The sequence below is a fragment of the Loxodonta africana genome, chromosome 8, assembly GCF_030014295.1.
Source record: "Loxodonta africana isolate mLoxAfr1 chromosome 8, mLoxAfr1.hap2, whole genome shotgun sequence".
NCBI classification, from domain to species: Eukaryota; Metazoa; Chordata; class Mammalia; order Proboscidea; family Elephantidae; genus Loxodonta; species Loxodonta africana.
Window position 1 is genome coordinate 129,239,665 of NC_087349.1, and position 20,052 is coordinate 129,259,716.

Here is a 20,052-nt window from a genome sequence, read left to right on the forward strand (position 1 = left end):
CCTTTGATCTTCAGGTCTCCTAGATTGTCATGTATAATCAATTCACTTTTTTTTCAGGTCTTTGTTGTAAGAGGTACAACGGGAAGTGTCTGACTACTCAGCCATCTTGGCCCCACCTCTCCTGATTAAGTCTTTTGATGAATACAAGTGTTTAATTTTTATAAGGTACCATTTATTTAGTCTTCTGCTGTTTGAGCATTTTTAGTTATGTTTGTTATTCTATTTTTACAAAAGTTTAGGTCCCATAGTTTTCTCCCAGAAACTTTATAGCTTTAGGTTTAACATTTAGGTCTTTGATCCATTTTAAGTTAGTTTTTGCGTTTGGTGTGAGGTATGGGTCCAGGTTCATTTTTCTAGAAGTAGATATCCAGTTTTCCAGCACAGGCTGTTTCTGCCCCACGGGATGGACTTGACCCCTATTGAAAATCAGTTGTCCATAGATGGTTAGATTTATTTCCAGGTTCTCAATTCTATTCCACTGGTGTAATGTCTATTGCTGAACCAATACTAAGCTGTTTTGATTACAATGGCTGTACAGTATAGTATATCAGTGAGTATGAGGCCTCCTTCTTTGTTCTTCATCTTCAATATTGCTTTGGCTATTTGGGATTTATTTCCTTTCCATATGAGTTGGTCATTAGTTTTCCCATTTCAGTAAAGAATGTTGTTGGTATTTATATCGGGATCACATTATATGTATAAACTGCTTTAGGTAGAACTGACATTTTAACTGTATTAAGTCTTCTACTCCATGAGCTCAGAAAGTCCTTCCACTCAGGGGCAGATTACCCAATAAGCAAGGTAAGTACTGGGTAATCCATCCCCATTAAGGACTATAAATTTGAAAAGAGGCTTAGATTCTGTAAGAAGGTGCTATGGGATTTGGAGAAACATAGATGCCAGCCATATCTAGAATCAGAATTTTTGACGTGGTGAAAAAAAATGAAATTGTTCACTGACGATGACCTGGTAAGCAAGCTAAAACCATGCTTATGTTGTCTATTGGATAATGCACCCTGCTTGCATTTACGTACGTCTCTTTAGTCGCCTGTAGTAGTGTTTTATAATTTTCATTTTGTAACTTTTCATGTCCCCTTTTAGGATAATTCCTAGGTATTTTATCATTTTGGGGGCTATTGCTGTGTCCATAAGGTTTTGATATGTTATCATTTTTGTATGATTCTAAGAATTTTTTAAATTTCACTTTTGGTTTTTTTTATGACCCAATAGTTTTTTAGTAGTGTATTATTTAGTTTCATGTATTATGTTTTCCCTTACTTACTTTTCCTGTTGTTGGTTTCTATGGTTAGAGAAGATGCTATGTATGATTTCAATCTTTTTAAATATGTTGAGGCTTGTTTTGTGTCCTCATATGATCAATTCTGGAATGTGATTCACGTGAACTGGAAAAAAATGTATACTGTTCTGATGATGGCTGGAGTGTTCTATATATGTTCATTAGATCATATTGTCTTATGGTTTCATTTAAGTTCTCAATGTCTTTAGTGATCTTCTTTTAGATGTTTTGTCTAGAGTTGAAAGTGGTATGTTGAAGTCTTTGACTATTATTGTGGAGTTGTCTATTTCTCCTTTCAAATTAGTATTTGTTTCATGCATTTTAGGGAATTGCTGTTAAAAACAAAATTTTTTTTTTAGGTGCATGTATATATTTATAATTGTTATATCTTCTCACTAGATTTAACCTTTTATTATTATTAAGTAATGTCTTTCTTTATCTCTTATAATAAGTTATGATTTAAAATCTATTTTACCTGAAGAGGCAGAGCTAATTTGGCAGAGTAGACAGACGCTTCGGGTGAGCCCTCTTTACAACAAAGACCAGAAAAAAACAACTGAAATGAGTATATTTATGACAAGCTAGGAGCCCTGAGCATCAAAGGCAAACTTAGAAAATGAACTGAGGGGCAGGGGGAGGAAGTGAAGGCTCAGAAGTGGAGAGGAGTTACTGAACCTGAATCGTGGGTAGCCCTCAGGCACCACTCCCGGAGCTGCAGTGGCAGGCTGGTACCAGTGTTTGGTCGCAGTTTCCTCAGGGAGAAGCAGCCAGGCACACAGCCTACTCACACCTGTGGAACCAGAGAATAATAGTGCTCTGGGCAAAAGCTAAGTACTTGTGTATATTTTACTGAACCTCCTTGCCCCTAAGCCAGCTTCAGTGGCTTAATTCCCTGGGCCTGAGATAGGCCCCGTTGATGCCTAGAGCCATGCTCCTGGCCTTGCAGAAGGAAAAAAAATGCAATTGGGGGAAAAGATAATTTGCCAGCTCCACTAACTGGGGGACCACAGGACAGAAGCAGCTCCCGTCCAGGCATAAATGGTGCAGGGACTTTGAGTACCTTTCCCCTCTGCATGGATCTCTGTGGGCCTATTTCAGGAGAACAGGTCCCTGTTCACAGAGTCTAACCATTTTGGCTGTGTGGCAGAGAGGTGGGTGTTTGATGTTTGGTATTGTTTTGCCTATTTAACAGGGTGCTCACCTACCCACATCAGGAGCCTAAGGACTGGTAGCACCGAGTCACCCGTGACAAGGGTCCAAGGATAAGTGGAACCTCCCAGTCCTACAACCAATAACATGGGTGCCATCGTCCATCTGCAGAACACACCCACCTGTATGCTCTAGGGATCAGGGACACGCTTTCCTCAGAGACACGTGGGGGATGATTCTCAGCCCCCTGCAATGTTCAGAGTGTGATCCTCCACTGAAACCAGATACCGATACCTACACCAATCACCCCTGCCCCTCTAAGACTGTAGGACAGAGCCTGTGCCACACACTTGATGATCAGCTACATGGACACCTGAGCTGAATTCATACAAGAAAAGTGAATGGACTCCTAGACTGATACACCTGATAACAGCTCTAGCCATCTGGGAACAGGATGTCAGAGCTCCAAAGGCAAAAATAATCAAGCTGGCTCACTCAAGCAACACATTTGGGCATATCAAAACAAAACAAAGCAAGAAGCTAGGACACAGTCAGGAAGCATAAAATAAACTAATACAATAACTTATACATGACTCAGAGACAATAGTCAATATCAAGTCACATAAAGAAACAGACCATGGTCGCCTCAACAAGCTCTCAAAACAAAAAATCCAGGGACCTTCTCGATGAAAGCACATTCCTGTAATTACCAGAGGCAGAATACAAAGGTTTAACATACAGAACCCTTCAAAACATCAGGAATGAAATGAGGCAATATGCAGAACAAGCCAAGGAACACACAGATAAAGCAATTGAAGAAATTGGGAAGATTATTCAGGAACATAATGAAAAATTTAATAAGCTGGAAAAATCCATAGACAGACAGCAATCAGAAGATTAACAATAAAATTACAGAAGTAGAGAACTCAATAGAAAGTCAAAGGAGCAGAATTGAACAAGTAGAAGACAGAATTTCTGAACCTGAAGATAAATCACTTGGCACTAATATATTTGAAGAAAAATCACATAAAATAATTAAAAAAAATGAAGAAACCTTAAGAATCATGTGAGACTCCATCAAGAGAAATAACCTATGAGTGATTGGAGTACCAGAACACGGAGGGATAACAGAAAATACAGAGAGAATTGTTGAAGATTTGTTAGCAGAAAACCTCTGTGATAACATGGAAGATGAGAAGATATCTATCCAAGATGCTCATCAAACTCCACATAAGGTACATATTAAAAGAAAGTCACCAAGACATATTATAATCAAACTTGCCAAAACCAAAGACAAAGGAGAATTTTAAGAGCATCTAAAATTCAAACTCCACATAAGGTACATATTAAAAGAAAGTCACCAAGACATATTATAATCAAACTTGCCAAAACCAAAGACAAAGGAGAATTTTAAGAGCATCTAGGAATAAACAAAAAGTCACCTACAAAGGAGAGCCAATAAGAATAAGAATAAGCTTGGACTACAGGGCAGAAACCAAGCAGGCAAGAAGGCAATGGGATGACTTATTTATGAAATTGAAGGAAAAAAAAAATTGCCAGGCAAGAATCATATATCCAGCAAAACTGTCTCTTAAATATAAAGGTGAAATTAGGACATTTCCAGATAAACATAAGTTTAGGGAAATTGTAAAAAACAAACCAAACCAAAAGAAATAGTAAAGGGAGTTCTTTGGTCAGAAAATCAATAATATCAGGAATCAGCCCAACAGGAGAACACTGGGTAGAGCAATCAGATGTCAACCCAGACAGGGAAATAAAAAAACAAAGCAAGATTGAAAAAAAAAAGCTCAAAACAGGGTAACAGTGATGTTATTATGTAAAACAAGGTAACATTAAAACAATAAAGAGGGAATAAGAAATACAGTCATAGATCTTCTATATGGGGAGGAAGATACGGCGATACAAAGAAATAAAAGTTAGGTTTAAATTTAGAAAAATAGGGGTAAATAATAAGGTAACCAAAAAGGAGACAAACTATCTTACATAGCAAAATAAAATACAAGAAAAAAATAGAGACTCAGAAGAAACAAAACAAACAACAACAAATTTGAAGAAAGGACAATATATAATCTACTCAGCACATAAAATTAAGTGGGAAAAAGAAATGGTCAACAACACACAAAAAATGTCACCAAAATGATAGCACTAAATTCATACCTGTCCATAATTATACTGAATGTAAATGGACGAAATGCACCAATAAAGAGACAGAGAGTGGCAGAATGGATTAAAACCCATGATCTGTCTATATGCTTCCTACAAGAGACATACCTTAGACTTAGAGACACAAACACACCAAAACTCAAAGGATGGAAAAAATATATCAAGCAAATGACAATCAAAAAAGAGCAGGAGTGGCAACATTAATTTCTGACAAAATAGGCTTTTAAGTTAAATCCATCAAAAAGGATAAGGAAGGACACCATATAATGATTAAAGGGACAATACACCAAGAAGATATAACCGTATTAAATATTTACACACCCAATGACAGGGCTGTAAGATACATAAAACAAACTCTATCAGCACTGAAAAGTGAGACAGACAGCTCCACAATAATAGTAGGAGGCTTCAACACACCACTTTCGGTGAAGGACAGGACATCCAGAAAGAAGCTCAATAAAGACACGGAAGATCTAAATGCCACAAACAACCAACTTGACCTCATGGACATATACAGAACACTCCATCCAACAGCAACCAAGTATACTTTCTTTTCTAGCGCACATGGAACATTCTCTAGAATAGATCATGTATTAGGTCATAAAGCAAACCTTAGCAGAATCCAAAACACTGAAATATTACAGAGCATCTTCTCTGACCATAAGGCCAAAAAAGTGGAAATCAATAACAGAAAAAGCAGGGAAAAGATGTCAAACACTTGGAAACTGAACAATACACCGCTCAAAAAAGACTGGATTATAGAAGACATTAAGAATGGAATAAAGAAATTTATAGAATCCAATGAGAATGAAAACACTTCCTATCAGAACCTTTGGGACACAGCGAAAGCAGTGCTCAGATGTCAATTTATATCAATAAATGCACACATCCAAAAGGAAGAAAGAGCCAAAATCAAAGAATTATCCCTACAACTTGAATAAACAGAAAGAGTGCAACAAAAGAACCCCTCAGGCACTAGAAGAAAACAAATAATAAAAATTAGGGCAGAAATAAAAATCAAATAGAAAACCGAAAAACAATTGAAAGAATTAACAAGAGTAAAAGCTGGTTCTTTGAAAAAATTAACAAAATTGATAAACCATTGGCCAAACTGACAAAAAAAAATACAGGAAAGGAAGCAAATAACCCGAATAAGAAATGATATGGATGATTTTACAACAGACCCAACTTAAAAGAATCACATAGAATTACTATGAAAAATTGTACCCTAACAAATTTGAGAACGTAGAAGAAATCGGTGAATTCTAGAAACACACTGTCTACCTAAACTAACACAAACTAAACAGACCCATAACAAAAGAAGAGATTGAAAAGTTAATCAAAAAACTCCCAACACAAAAAAGCCCTGGCCTGGATGGCTTCACTGCAGAGTTCCACCAAACTTTCAGAGGAGAGTTAACTCCACTCCTACTAAAGGTACTTCAGAGCATAGAAAACGATGGAATACTACCAAACTCATTCTATGAAGTGACCATATCCCTGATACCAAAAAAAGGTAAAGACAACCCAAGAAAAGAAAATTATATGTAGATGCAAAAATCCTCAACAAAATTCTAGCCAAAAGAATTCAACAACATATCCAAAAAATCATTCACCATGACCAAGTGGGATTCATACCAGGTATGCAGGGATGGTTCAACACTAGAAAAACAATTAATGTAATCCATTGTATAAATAAAACAAAAGAAAAGAAGAATCACATGATTTTATCAATTGATGCAGAAAAGGCATTTGACAAAGTTCAACAAATGATAAAAACTCTCAGCAAAATAGAAATAGAAGGAAAATTCCTCAACATAATAAAGGGCATTTATACAAAGCCAACAGCCAACATCACCCTAAATGGAGAGAGCATGAAAGTATTCCCCTAGAGATAGGGAACCAGACAAGGATGCACTTTACCATGGCTCTTATTCAGCATTGTGCTGGAGGTCCTAGCCAGAGCAATTAGGCTGGATAAAGAAATAAAGGGCATCCAGATTGGCAAGGAAGAAGTAAAAGTATCTCTATTTGCAGATGACATGGTCTTATACATAGAAAACCCTACAGAATCCTCAAGAAAACTATTGAAACTAATAAAGAGTTCAGCAGAGTATCGGGATACAAGATAAACATACAAAAATCAGTTAGATTCCTCTACACCAACAAAAAGAACATCAAAGAGGGAATCATCAAATCAATACCATTTACAGGAGCCCCCAAGAAGATGAAATACTTAGGAATAAATCTTACCAGGGATGTAAAAGATTTGTACAAAGAAAACTACAAAACACTTCTGCAAGAAACCCAAAGAGACCTACATAAGTGGAAAAACGTACCTTGCTCATGGATAGGAAGACTTAATATTATAAAAATGTCTATTCTACCAAAAGCAATCTATAGATTTAATGCAATTCTGATCCAAACTCCAACTACATTCTTTAATGAGATGGAGAAACAAATCACCAACTTCATATGGAAGGGAAAGAGGCCCTGGATAAGTAAAGCATTATTGAAAAAGAAGAACAAATTGGAAGGCCTTGCTCTACCTGATTTTAGAACCTATTATACTGCTCCAGTAGTCAAAACAGCCTGGTACTGATACAACAACAGATACATAGACCAGTGGAACAGAATTGAGAATCCAGATATAAATCCATCCTCATGTGAGCAGTGGATATTTGACAAAGGCCCCAAAATTCTTAAATGGGGGAAAAGACAGTCTTTTAATAAATGGTGCTGGCATAACTGGATATTCATCTGCAAAAAAATGAAACAAGACCCATACCTCACTCCATGCACAAAAACGAGCTCAAATGGATGGAAGAATTAAATATAAAATCTAAAACAATAAAGGTAATGGAAGAAAAAATAGGGACAAGGTTAGGGGCCCTAATACGTGGAATAAGCAGTGTACAAAACATTACCAACAATGCAGAAGAAAAACTAGATAACTGGGAGCTCCTAAAAATCACACAACACCTATGATCATCCAAAGACTTCACCAAAAGAGTAAAAAGACTACCTACAGACTGGGAAAATGTTTTAAGCTATGACATTTTTGATCAGCTCCTGATCTCTAAAATCTAGATGATACTGCAAAAACTCAACTACAAAAGGACAAATAACCCAATTAAAAAATGCATAAAAGATATGAATAGACACTTCACTAAAGAAAACATTCAGGTAGCTAACAGATACATGAGGAAATGTTTACAATCATTAGCCATTAGAGAAATGCAAATCAAAGCTACGATGAGATTCCATCTCACTCCAACAAGTCTGACAATAATCCAAAAAAACACAAAACAATAAATGCTGGAGAGGCTGTGGAGAGACTGAAACACTTATACACCGCTGGTAGGAATATAAAATGGTACAACCACTTTGGAAATCAATTTGATGCTTCCTTAAAAAGCTAGAAATAGAACTACCATATGATCTAGCAATCCCACTCCTTGGAATATACCCTAGAGAAATAAGGGCCTTTACATGAACAGATATATGCACACCCATGTCTATTGCAGCACTGTTTACACTAGCAAAAAGATGGAGGCAATCAAGGTGCCCATCAACGGATGAATTGATAAATAAATTATGGTATATTCACACAATGGAATACTACGCATTGATAAAGAGCAATGATGAATCTGTGAAACATTTCATAACATGAAGGAATCTGGAAGGCATGCTGAGTGAAATTAGTCAGTTGTAAAAGGACAAGTATTGTATAAGACCACTATTATAAGAACTCAAGAAATAGTTGAAACAGAGGAAAAATATTCTTTGATGGTTATGAGGCGGGGAGCAGGGAGGGTGGGAGACGGGTATTCACTAAATTAGTTAGTAGGTAAGAACTACTTTAGGTGACAGGAAAGACCACAGGCAATACAGGCGAGGTCAGCACAACTGGACTAAACCAAAAGCAATGAAGTTTCCTGAATAAACTGAATGCTTCAAAGGCCAGCGCAGCAGGGGTGAGGGTTTGGGGACCATGGTTTCAGGCGACATTTAAGGGAACGTGAACTGGCAATAATAAAATCTATTAAGAAAACATTCTGCATCCTACTTTGTAAAGTGGCATATGGGGTCTTAAACGCTAGCCAGCGGCCATCTAAGATGCATCAATTGGTCTCAACCCACCTGGATCAAAGAAGAATGAAGAACACCAAGGATACAAGGGAATTATGAGGCCAAAGGACAGAAAGGGCCACATAAACCAGAGACTACATCAGCCTGAGACCACAAGAGCTAGATGGTGCCCGGCTACAACCGATGAATGCCCTGACAGGGAACACAACAGAGACCCACTGAGGGAGCAGGAGAGCCGTGGGATGCAGATCCCAAATTCTCATAAAAGGACTAGACTTAATGGTCTGACTGAGGCTGGAAGAACCTCGGTGGTCATGGTCCCAAGACCTTCTGTTGGCCCAGGACAAGAGCCATTCGCAAAGCCAACTCTTCAGACAGAGTGTGGACTGGACAATGGGTTGGAGAGGGATGCTGGTGAGGTGCGAGCTTCTTGGATCAGGTGGACTCTTGAGAGACTGTGTTGGCATCTCCTCCCTGGAGGGGAGATTAGAGGGTAGAGGGGGTTAGAAGCTGGTGAAATGGACACGAAAAAAGTGAGTGGAGGGAGGGAGTGGGCTGTCTCATTAGGGGGAGAGCAACTGGGAGTATGTAGCAAGATGTATATAAATTTTTTTTTGTGAGAGATTGACTTGATTGCAAACTTTCACTTAAAGCACAACAAAAACTTAAAAAAAAATTTTTTTTCACCTGATATCAGTAGGTCACTCCTGCTCTTTTTTGTTTACTGGTTGCATGGAATGTTTTTTCCATCCTTTCATTTTCAGTCTGTTTTTTCCTTATATCAATGGTGTGTTTCTTGTAGACACCTAAAGGATGGATTTTTTTTTTTAGTCTGTTCTGCCACTGTCTGTCTTTTGCATAGGGAGTTTAAACCATTTACATTTAAGGTTATTACTGGAAATGAAGTGTCCACCTCATTCATTTTGCTTTTTTTTTTTTTAATTTGTTTTGTATCTTGTCTTTTTATTATCATTTTTCTGTTATTTTTTGTGTTTGGCTGTTTTCTTGTGATGGACCTTTTTGATTTCTATTTTATTTTCTTCTGTGTATGTTTTTGTAGGTGATTTCTTAGTGGTTACCACACATATTACATTTCACAACTTGCAATTGTGACATTGAACATATGAACAACAGGTAACGCAAGATTAACATATTAAGTCAATTCCCAATTTGCTCCCTCCTCCCCCAGGTCTGTTGGTGAGTCTCCATTAACATCATTTTACATCCTATATTCCATAGCTTTACTTTGTACTTATTCTTTGTAAACTTGATACTGTATTGCTTAAAATATTAAACTATTGAGTTTATTTCCTGAAAATAACATATACTTGGTTCTTATGATTGCCCACGTTGTTGTGTTTTTCTACTGATAATTGATAAATATTTTAACTGAAATTTGGAGAGGTTACATAAGATACTGCTAACTCGACACTTAACTGTAATTCTTTCCATTTAAGTAGATTTGTCAATTTACAAAAAGTATTAACTTTATTTAGATAATCGAATACATTAAATAAGGATTTACATACTAGTCAAATAAAATAATTAATCTAGTTAAATTCAGGAACATGCAATATATTTTTACCAGTACTTCTATTATAAAAAAAAAAAAAAATTTTTTTTTCTTTTTCTATGATATGATACTACTCTGCAAGTCTTAGCTTAGTGGTTTTACTACCAGAGCATCAAAAATACAAGAGTCTTAGGCACGACAGCAGGACCAATGAATCAGATTCCCTTGGTTTGTGTTCTCTATATCTCTGTGTTGTCAGAGATTCACCAGAAGTTTTAATCCACCACCAGATTTTAAAAATCTATTTTACAAAACAAAAACTAACAGTAAAATAAAATACATCCATATTTTTTAAATAAAGACTCAATATTTACTACATATAGGATATTCAATTGTTTTCCTGGACAGAATATAAATTGAGATTGTTAGAAATTGTTAAAAATTGAGATTGTTACAAATTGTTAGATGATATTAAAGATAACATTTAAAACTGCAAACTTTTAAGAGTCAGTAGTTTTTTAAATACAAACCATTAAAATCCACTTAAACTATTCTGAAGATGTTGTCATTAAAAACAAGACTTTTCATTAAATGCAAAAATTTAAAATATCTAGTTACAAATTTAAGCAACCTCGATGGCACAAGAGAGATGCTTGGCTGCTAATGAAAGGTTGGAGGTTTGAACTTACCCAGTGGCTCCACGGAAGAAAGTCCTGGAAATCTGTAAAGATTACAGATTAGAAAAACTCTACGGTGCAGCTCTACTCTGTCGTATGGTGTCGCTATGACCTGAAATCGACTTGACACACCTAACAACAAGTTACAAATTTAGTAAGAAAGGTATTTAAACTATACAGAGGAAATTATTTTTTAAAAAGGCACCAAATAAAAAAAAAGCTTGTAATAAAAATGGAGTGACACACATTTAAATTCCCATTCACAGCAAGCGCATTTGACCACTAGAGGAAAGACAGAAAATATTATGACAATATTGATAAATCTCTAGTTTTTAGAAAATTCTGTTCTTCAAAAATTACCATAAAGACATTTAAAAGGAAAAAAGCAAAACCTTGTAAATAAATGGAGCATATCTGGCAGATGATGGGGTATTTATAAAGCACTCTTAAAATTACTAATGAGAAGATGCACAAACAACTGGAATAATTCACACAGCATATAACAGGTCATTTACTAAAATAAATACAAATTGCAAATGGGCATAGAAATAAATATTCAAACTCATTAGTATTCAAAAAAATGAAATTTTAGTAAAAATGCAAACCAATTTCTTTGCATATTAATTTTGAAAAGAATTTTAAAAATCTAATTCAGTAGGTGGAAGGTGAGGAGAAATGAGCACTTCCAGTCACTGCTGACAGGCATGTTAATTACTAGAAGCTAACTTTAGTTCAATTTAGAAATACTTAACAGAAGCTCTGAAAATGTAAATGCCATTACTTAGCAATTCTACTTCAGAATTTTATCCTGAGGGACTAATCATCAATATGTGGAACAACTGTTTATAATGACAAAACAGTAGATGATATAGAAAAATTAGGTAGAAATTTGAAGTGACTACCAAAAACAGACAGGCTAAATAATTTATTTGTGCAGACACAGAACCTAAACAATATATTACTTAAAACAAGCATACATACATACATGATGACAAAAAGAGGCAATGCATGGGTTAATTATGAAGGAATGCCATGACCTAAGGACTATGAATAATTTCATCATCTACTTTTGTGCGCTTGCAATCCAAAAAGAGAAGAAACATTTTCAGCTTGTCTTATCAACAGTGTCAAAAAAGCAGTTGACTTGCATTCTCTCATATATATTAAAGGCTAAGTTTCTATAAGAGCATAGTATTATATTTCATAATAATATTCCAATACTTAACATAGACTAACTCACTCCTTATGACAGCCTCTAAAATTATATTGATTATTATCCCTGCTAATACATAAGGAAACTACCAATTAACAATTCATGGAATCAAGATTCACAACTTGGATGATTGTTTCCTGTATAACACTGCATTCATGAGCACAAAGAGGATCTATTAGACTATCAAAATTCATGTGGTATCTAAACAGAGAAAAAAAAAAACATTATTTAAAAGTACAAATGGGATAACTACAGGCACCCCAAAGAGGGTGTCTGGATAGATTGTAATTAATTAACATCATAAGACTACGTTCTATGCCACTAATGAAATAAAATTACAAAACAATAATAAAATAATGCTTTTATAAGTCTATATATTTGGAAGCTAAATAATAAGCTACCAAATAACACTTAAAATAATTAAGAATATATAATAAGAAAATTATAAAATAATCAAATATGAGTGAAACTGAAAAATATATATACATAACAAATATGTGGGTACATAATGCTGAAACATTATTTAGACAGAAATTGAACTACAGTCAATGAAAAATAGAAAGATTAAATCTATCATACATGATAAAAAGTCAAGGAAACTCGAGCACATACAGAGTAAATTCAAAGAAACAAGAAAGAACCTAACATAAATATAGATCAATGATATAAAGGAAAAAAATGAAAAATTTAACCAAGAGCTGATCTTTTTAAAATAGGCTCTTGGAGAAGACATGAAGTAAACAATAAGGAAAATAAAGGAATAAAAAGAGAATGACTATACCATTAAAAAGCACACTGACGATAAAGGAATTTTAACAGTACCACAAATTGATCAAACATGCAATCAAAAGGCATTGATAATTACTGGTGATAGGAATGCAAAAGTTGGAATCAAAAAGAAGAATCTGTAGCTGGAAAATATGGGTTGGTGAAAGAAATGACACCAGAAATGGTGTGATAGAATTTTGCAAGACCAAGGACTTATTCATTGAAAACACCTTTCTTTAAAACATAAACAGTGAATATACACATGGAACTTGCCAGATGGAATACAAAGGAACCAAACTGACTGTATCTGAGAAGAGAGATGATAGAAATGCTCAATACCAGCACTAAGAACAAGGCTAGGGGTGGACTGCAGAACAGACCATCGATTGTTCACATGCAAGTTCAAGTTGAAGATAAAGAAACTTTTAAAAAGTCCAGGAGAGTCAAAGTGTGACCTTGAGCATATACCAACTGAATTTAGAGGCCATCTAGATTGGATGTATTGAACACTAACAACTGAAGACCAGAGGAGTTGCGGGATGACATCAAGGCCATCATACATGAAGAAAGCAAGAGATCATTAGAAAGACAGAAAAGAAAGAAAAGACCCAATTGAATGTCAGAAGAGACTCTGAAACTTGTTCCTGAAAATAGAGTAGATAAAGGTACAGAAGATATAATCACTTAAAAGTGCTGAATGAAAAGTTTCAAAGGGTGGCTTGAGAAGACCAGTATTATAATGAAATGTGCAAAGACCTGGAGTTAGAAAACCAAAAGGGAAGGCCATGCTGAACATTTCTCAAGCTGAAAGAACTGAACAAAAATTCAAGCCTTAAGTTGCAATATTGAAGGTTTCTATGAGCAAAATAATGAATGATGTAGGAAGCATCAAAAGGAGATGGAAGAAATATATAGAGTCACTGTACCAAAAAAAACTGGTTGACATTCAACCATCACAGATGGAAGCATATGATCAAGAACAAACGGCACTGAAGGAAGAAGTCCAAGCTACACTGAAGGCATCAGAGAAAAACAAGGCTCAAAGAATTGATGGAACACCAATTGAGATGTTTCAACAAAGAGATGCAGCACTGGGATGTACTCACTTGTCAATGCCAAGAAATATGGAAGCTATTTCTGGCCAACCTACAGGAAAAGATCCATATTTCTGCCCATTCCAAGGAAAGGCGATCTAACAGAATGGGAAAATTATCAAACAATATCATTAACATCACATGCAGGTAATATTTTGCTGAAGATAATTTAAAAACAATAGTATCAGTATATCAATGGGGAGCAACCAGAAATTCAAGCCAGATTCAGAAGAGTACATGGAATGAGGGACATCCTTGCTGATGTCAGATGGATCTTTGCTGAAAGTGGAGATTGCCAGAAAGATGTTTACCTGTGTTTCATTGGCTATGCAAAGGCATTTGACTGTGTGGCTCATAACAAACTATGGATAACACTGCAAGAATAGGAATTCCAGAACACTTAATTGTGCTCATGACGAAGTTGTACATAGACCAAGAGGCATTTGTTCAAACAGAACAATGGTTTAAAATCAGGAAAGATATGGGTCAGGGTTGAATCCTTTCACCATTCTTATACAATCTACATGCTCAGCAAATAATTCAAGAAGCTGGACTATATGAAGAAGAACATGATAGCAGGATTGGAGGAAGACTCACGAACAACCTGAGATATGTAGATGACACAACTTTGAGTGCAGAAAGCTAAGAGGGCTCAAATCACTTACTGAGGAAGATAAAAAACTACATCCTGCGGCATGGATTAAACATCAACATAATGAGGACAAAAGTCCTCACAATTGGACCAATAAGCAACATCATGATAAACAAAGAAAAGATTGACCTTATCAATGATTTCATTTTATTTGGATCCACAATCAACACCCATGAAAGCAGCAGTCAAGAAATTAAATGACTTATTTCACCAGGCAAATCTGCTGCAAAAGACTTCTTTAAAGTGTTAAAAAGCAAAGATGTTACTTCAAGGCCTTAGATGTGCCTGACTGAAGCCATGGTATTTTCAATAGCCTCAAATGCATGTGAAAGCTGGACAGTAAATAAGGAAGACCAGGGAAGAATTGATGTCTTTGAATTACACTGTTGGTGAAAAATATTAAATACACCGTGGACTGCCAGAAGAACAAACAAATCTGCCTTGGAAGAAGTACAACCAGAATGCTCCTTAGAAGCAAGGATGGCGAGGCTTCATCTCATGTACTTTGGACAAGTTATCAGGAAGGACCAGTCCCTGGAGAAGGGCATCATGCTTGATGAAGCAGAGGGTCAGGAAAGAGAGGAAGACCCTCAATGAGATGGATTGGCATAGTGGCTGCAACAACGGGCTCAAGCATAACAATGACTGTGAGGGTGGTGCAGAACCAGGCAGCGTTCGATTCTGTTGTACATAGGGTTGCTATGAGTCAGAGTCAACTCAACAGCACCTGTATTAATACCACAACAATATATTAATAAATTTGAAAAATAAATAAAATAAATGCATTTCCAAAAATATAGATAAATTGCTGAAAATTGCCCAAGTTGAAACAGAAAACTTATATTGGTCTTTACATTTTAAAGGCATTATAGTGGTAAAAACATCCTTCTTAAATTTTCAGGCTCTGTTGATCCCATAGGTGAGTTCCTTTCAATTTGTTCCAAAAAGAAACAGACCAAAAAGTTGCTCAGCTTATTCAATAAGATTAGTGTAAACTCAATTCCAAAATTAGGTTATCATTTAAAAAAAAAAAAAGAAGGGTACATTTAATTTACTGACAAAAATTCAAATTTATTCAATGAATATTTATTACATATTAAACACTGTTCTGGGCTCTTGATATAAAGCACTGAATATAAAAATGTCAAATACCTGTCAACATGAAACTTAGAATATAATGAGAGGCAGTGAGTAATAAACAACCCTTCAAGTATACATCTGTTGGAGTTAAATTTCTATAGAGAAAAGTACCACAGCGTAAGCATAATTTGGAAAGCAGTAGGTTTTCTGTTTTTTGTAAGCTGGTAGGGGAAAGACTACCTTTTATTAGATTGAGGTAGTAGATGCTAGAGTGCTACACTCTGTATTCCGTTCTAGTGAATGTGTACAGGGAGATGGTGAAAAGATTGACGAAGAATCCATGCCTTTGAATTATGATGTTGGGGAAGAGCAATGAATATTATTACATGGACTACGAGAAAGTACGCCTTGGAAGAAGAACAGCCAGAGTGCACCTTGAAAGTGAGGATGGCAAGACTTCGTCTCATGTACTTTGGACATGTTATCATCACATTCTCTTGCTAGAGGGTGGCAAATTAATTACACAAAAATTCAAGCACCTTCCATCTCAGTGAAATTTCTAGGGGTCCAGTGGTGTGGGGCATATGGAGATATTCCTCCTAAAGTGAAGAATAAGTTATTGCATCTGGCTGCTTCCACAACTAAAAAGGAGGCATAATGAGTACTGGGCCTCTTTGGATTTTGGAGGCAACATGTTCCTCATTTGGGTGTGCTACTCCAGCCTATTTATCAAGTGACTCAAAAAGCTTCTATTTTTGAGTGTGGCCCAGAACAAGAGAAGGCTCTGCAATAGGTTCAGGCTGCTGTGAAAGTCACTCTGCCACTTAGGCCTTATGATCCAGCTAATTCAATCCTGCTTGAAGTGTCTGTGGCAGATAGAGATGTTGTTTGGAGCCTTTGGCAGGGCCCTACTGGTGAATCACATCACAGACCCTTAGGATTTTGGAGCAAAGTCCTGCCATCCTCTGCAGATAACCACTCTCCTTTTGAGAAACAGCCTTTGGCTTGTTAGTGGGCCTTAGTAGAGACTGAACACTTAACCATGGGACACCAAGTCACCATGTGGCCTGAACTGTCCATCATGAACTGGGTGCTGTATGACCCCCAGAGTCCTAAAGTTGGACGTGCACAACAGCACTCCATCATTAAACGAAGTGGTATATACGAGATCATGCCCCAGTAGGACCTAAGGCACAAGTTGCACGAGGAAGTGGCCAAATTGCCCATGGTCTCCACTAGTGTCACATTACCTTCCATCTCCCAGTCTGCACCTATGGCCTCATGGGGAATTCCTTATGATCAGTTAACTGAAGAAGAGAAAATTCATGCCTGGTTTACAGATGATTCTGCATGATATGCAGGCACCACTCGAAACTGGACAGCGGCAGCACTACAGTCCCTTTCTGGGACCTCCCTGAAGAACAGTGGTGAAGGGAAATCCTCCCAATGGGCAGAACTTTGAGCAGTGCACATGGTTGTTCACTTTGCTTGGAAAGAGAAATGGCCAGATGTGCAATTGCATACAGATCCATGGGCTGTGGCCAATGATTTGGCTGAATGCTCAGGGACTAGGAAGGAACACGATTGGAAAATTGAAGACAAAGAATTATGGGGAAGAGGTATGTCAATGGACCTGTCTGAATGGACCAAAGAAATGAAGATATTTGTGTCTCATGTGAATGGTCACCAAAGCGTGACCTGAGCAGAGGATGATTTTTAACTACCAAGTGGATAGGATGATGTGTTCTGTGAAAACCAGTCACCCTCTTTCCGCAGCTACTCCTGTCATTGCTCAATAGGCTCGTGAACAAAGTGGCCATGGTAGCAGGGATGGAGGTTATGCATGGGCCCAGCGACATGAACTTCCACTCACCAAGGCTGACTTGGCTACAGCCACTGCTGAGTGCCCAATTTGCCAGCAGCAGAGACCAACACTGAGTCCCTGATATGGCACCACATCTTGAGGTGATCAGCCAGCAACCTGGTGACAAGATGATTATGCTGGACCACCTCTATTGTGGAAAGGGCAGTGTTTTGTCCTCACTGGAATGTATACTTGCTGTGGATATGGATTTGCCTTCCCTGCATGCAATGTATCTACCAGAACTACCACACTAAGACTTACAGAGGTAAGTGTAGTGGTTAAGTGTTATGGCTGCTAACCAAAGGGTCAGCAGTTCGAATCCTCCAGGCACTCTCTGGAAACTCTATGGGGCAGTTCTACTCTGTCCTATAGGGTCTCTATGAGTCGGAATCGACTTGATGGCACTGGGTTTAAGACTTACAGAATGTTTTATCCACAGTCATGGTATCCCACACAGCATTGCCTCAGATCAAGGGACTCACTTCAGAGAAAATGAAGTGCGGCAGTGGGCCCATGCTTATGGAGTTCACTGGTCTTTCTATGCTCCTCATCATCCTGAGGCAGCTGGCTTGACAGAACCATGGAATGGCTTCCTAAAGACACAATTACAGCACCAGATAGGTGGCAATTCCTTGCAGGGTTGGGGCAATGTTCTCCAGGAGGCTGTATATGCTCTGAACCAGCGTCCCGTATATGGTACCATTTCTCCCGTAGCCAGGACTCATGGGTCCAGGAATCAAAGGGTGGAAATGGGAGTGGCACCACTATTACCCCTAGTGTGTCACTCACAAGATTTTTGCTTCCTGTCCCTACTACCTTATGCTCTGAAGGTCTAGAGGTCTTAGTTCCAAAGGGAGAAATGCTCCCGCCTGGAGACACATCACTGATTCCATTGAATTGGAAGCTAAGAATGACACCTGGCCACTTTGGGCTCTTTATGCCTCTGGATCAACAGGCAAAGAAGCAAGTTACCATACTGGCTGGTGTGATTGATCCTGATTACCAAGAGGAGATCAGATTGATATTACATAACAGAGGTAAAGAAGAATATGTCTGGAATGCAGGTGATCCTTTAGGGCGTCTCTTAGTACTACTATGCCCTGAGGTTAAAGTTAATGGAAAACTACAGCAACTCAATTTTGACATGACGGTTAATGGCCCAGACCCTTCAGGAATGAAGGCTTGGGTCACCCCTCCAGGCAAAGAACCACGACCAGCTGAGGTGCTTGCTGAGAGCAAAGGAAACACAGAATGGGTGGTGGAAGAAGGTAGTTCTAAATACCAGTTATGGCCATGCGACCAGTTGCAGATAAGAAAACGGTAATTGTTACATTTCTTCTTTTTATGTGTGCATTAATTTTTTTTTTCACTTATAAAATACAAGAGGTAAATGGGGCTAGTGTGCTTTTGGTTGTATGGGTGTTAGTTGTATCATGTTAGTCGCAAGTATTACTTCGTAATTGTCTTTGTTCAGAGATTATGTACGGTTTGGGGAGATGTGTACAGGTGCCAAGTTGACAAGGGGTAAAGTGTGATGGTTAAGATTGTGTGTCCACTTGGCTGGGCCATGGCTCTCAGTATTTATATGTGATTACCCCATGATGAGATCTGCTGTGAGTAGCCAATCAGTTGAAAGGAGGTTGCCTTGGGCACGTAGCCTGCATTTGAATATAAATGGATGTTCTGGCTTTTGCTCTCTCTGGATCCTGAAACTGCCTCTTGTTCCTCTGACCTCCGGTTCTTGGGACTTGAAGTAGCAACTTACCTGCCAATCTTGGGATTCATCCATCTTCATGGCCTGTGAGCAAGTGCCCTGCTCTCTGATCTGCCAGTCTGGGGTTCACCAGCTCCTGGAGCTACATGAATCAGGACAAACCTCTATCCGGATCCACAGACTTGGGACATTTCAGTCTCTACAATTGTGTGAGCTGTTTCCTTGATATAAATCTCTCTCTATATATATGTAGGTATTTATATGCTTTACTGGTTTTGCTTCCATAGAGAACCCAGCCTAAGACAACTGTCCAGGAGAAGGATATCATGCTTGGTAAGGCAGAGGGTCAGCAAAAAAAGAGGAAGAGCCACAATGAGATGAGTTGACACAGTGGCTACAAAAATGGGCTCAAAGGCAGCAACAATTTTAAGGATGGTACAGGACCAGACAGTGTTTCATTCTATTGTACATAGGGTTGCTATGAGTTGGAACCAACTGACTGCACCTAACAATAACAACAACAGCAGCAACAACGGCCTCAGGCTAAATCCTTGCAATAAGGGCTATAGTTTATCTCACTAACCCTGATCTTGTATGTTTTCCAGAAGCTGTTACTAAACAGAAAACTTCACTCCTTTCAGGCACAGTTTAGTGGTGCAGGAAGTGTATCTAAGCCGTGCAAAGGGTGAACTGTATGGCTCACTGCTGGTGCCCTCTTAAGGTTTTTACTAACTGCCACAACCATCCCCCAGCTA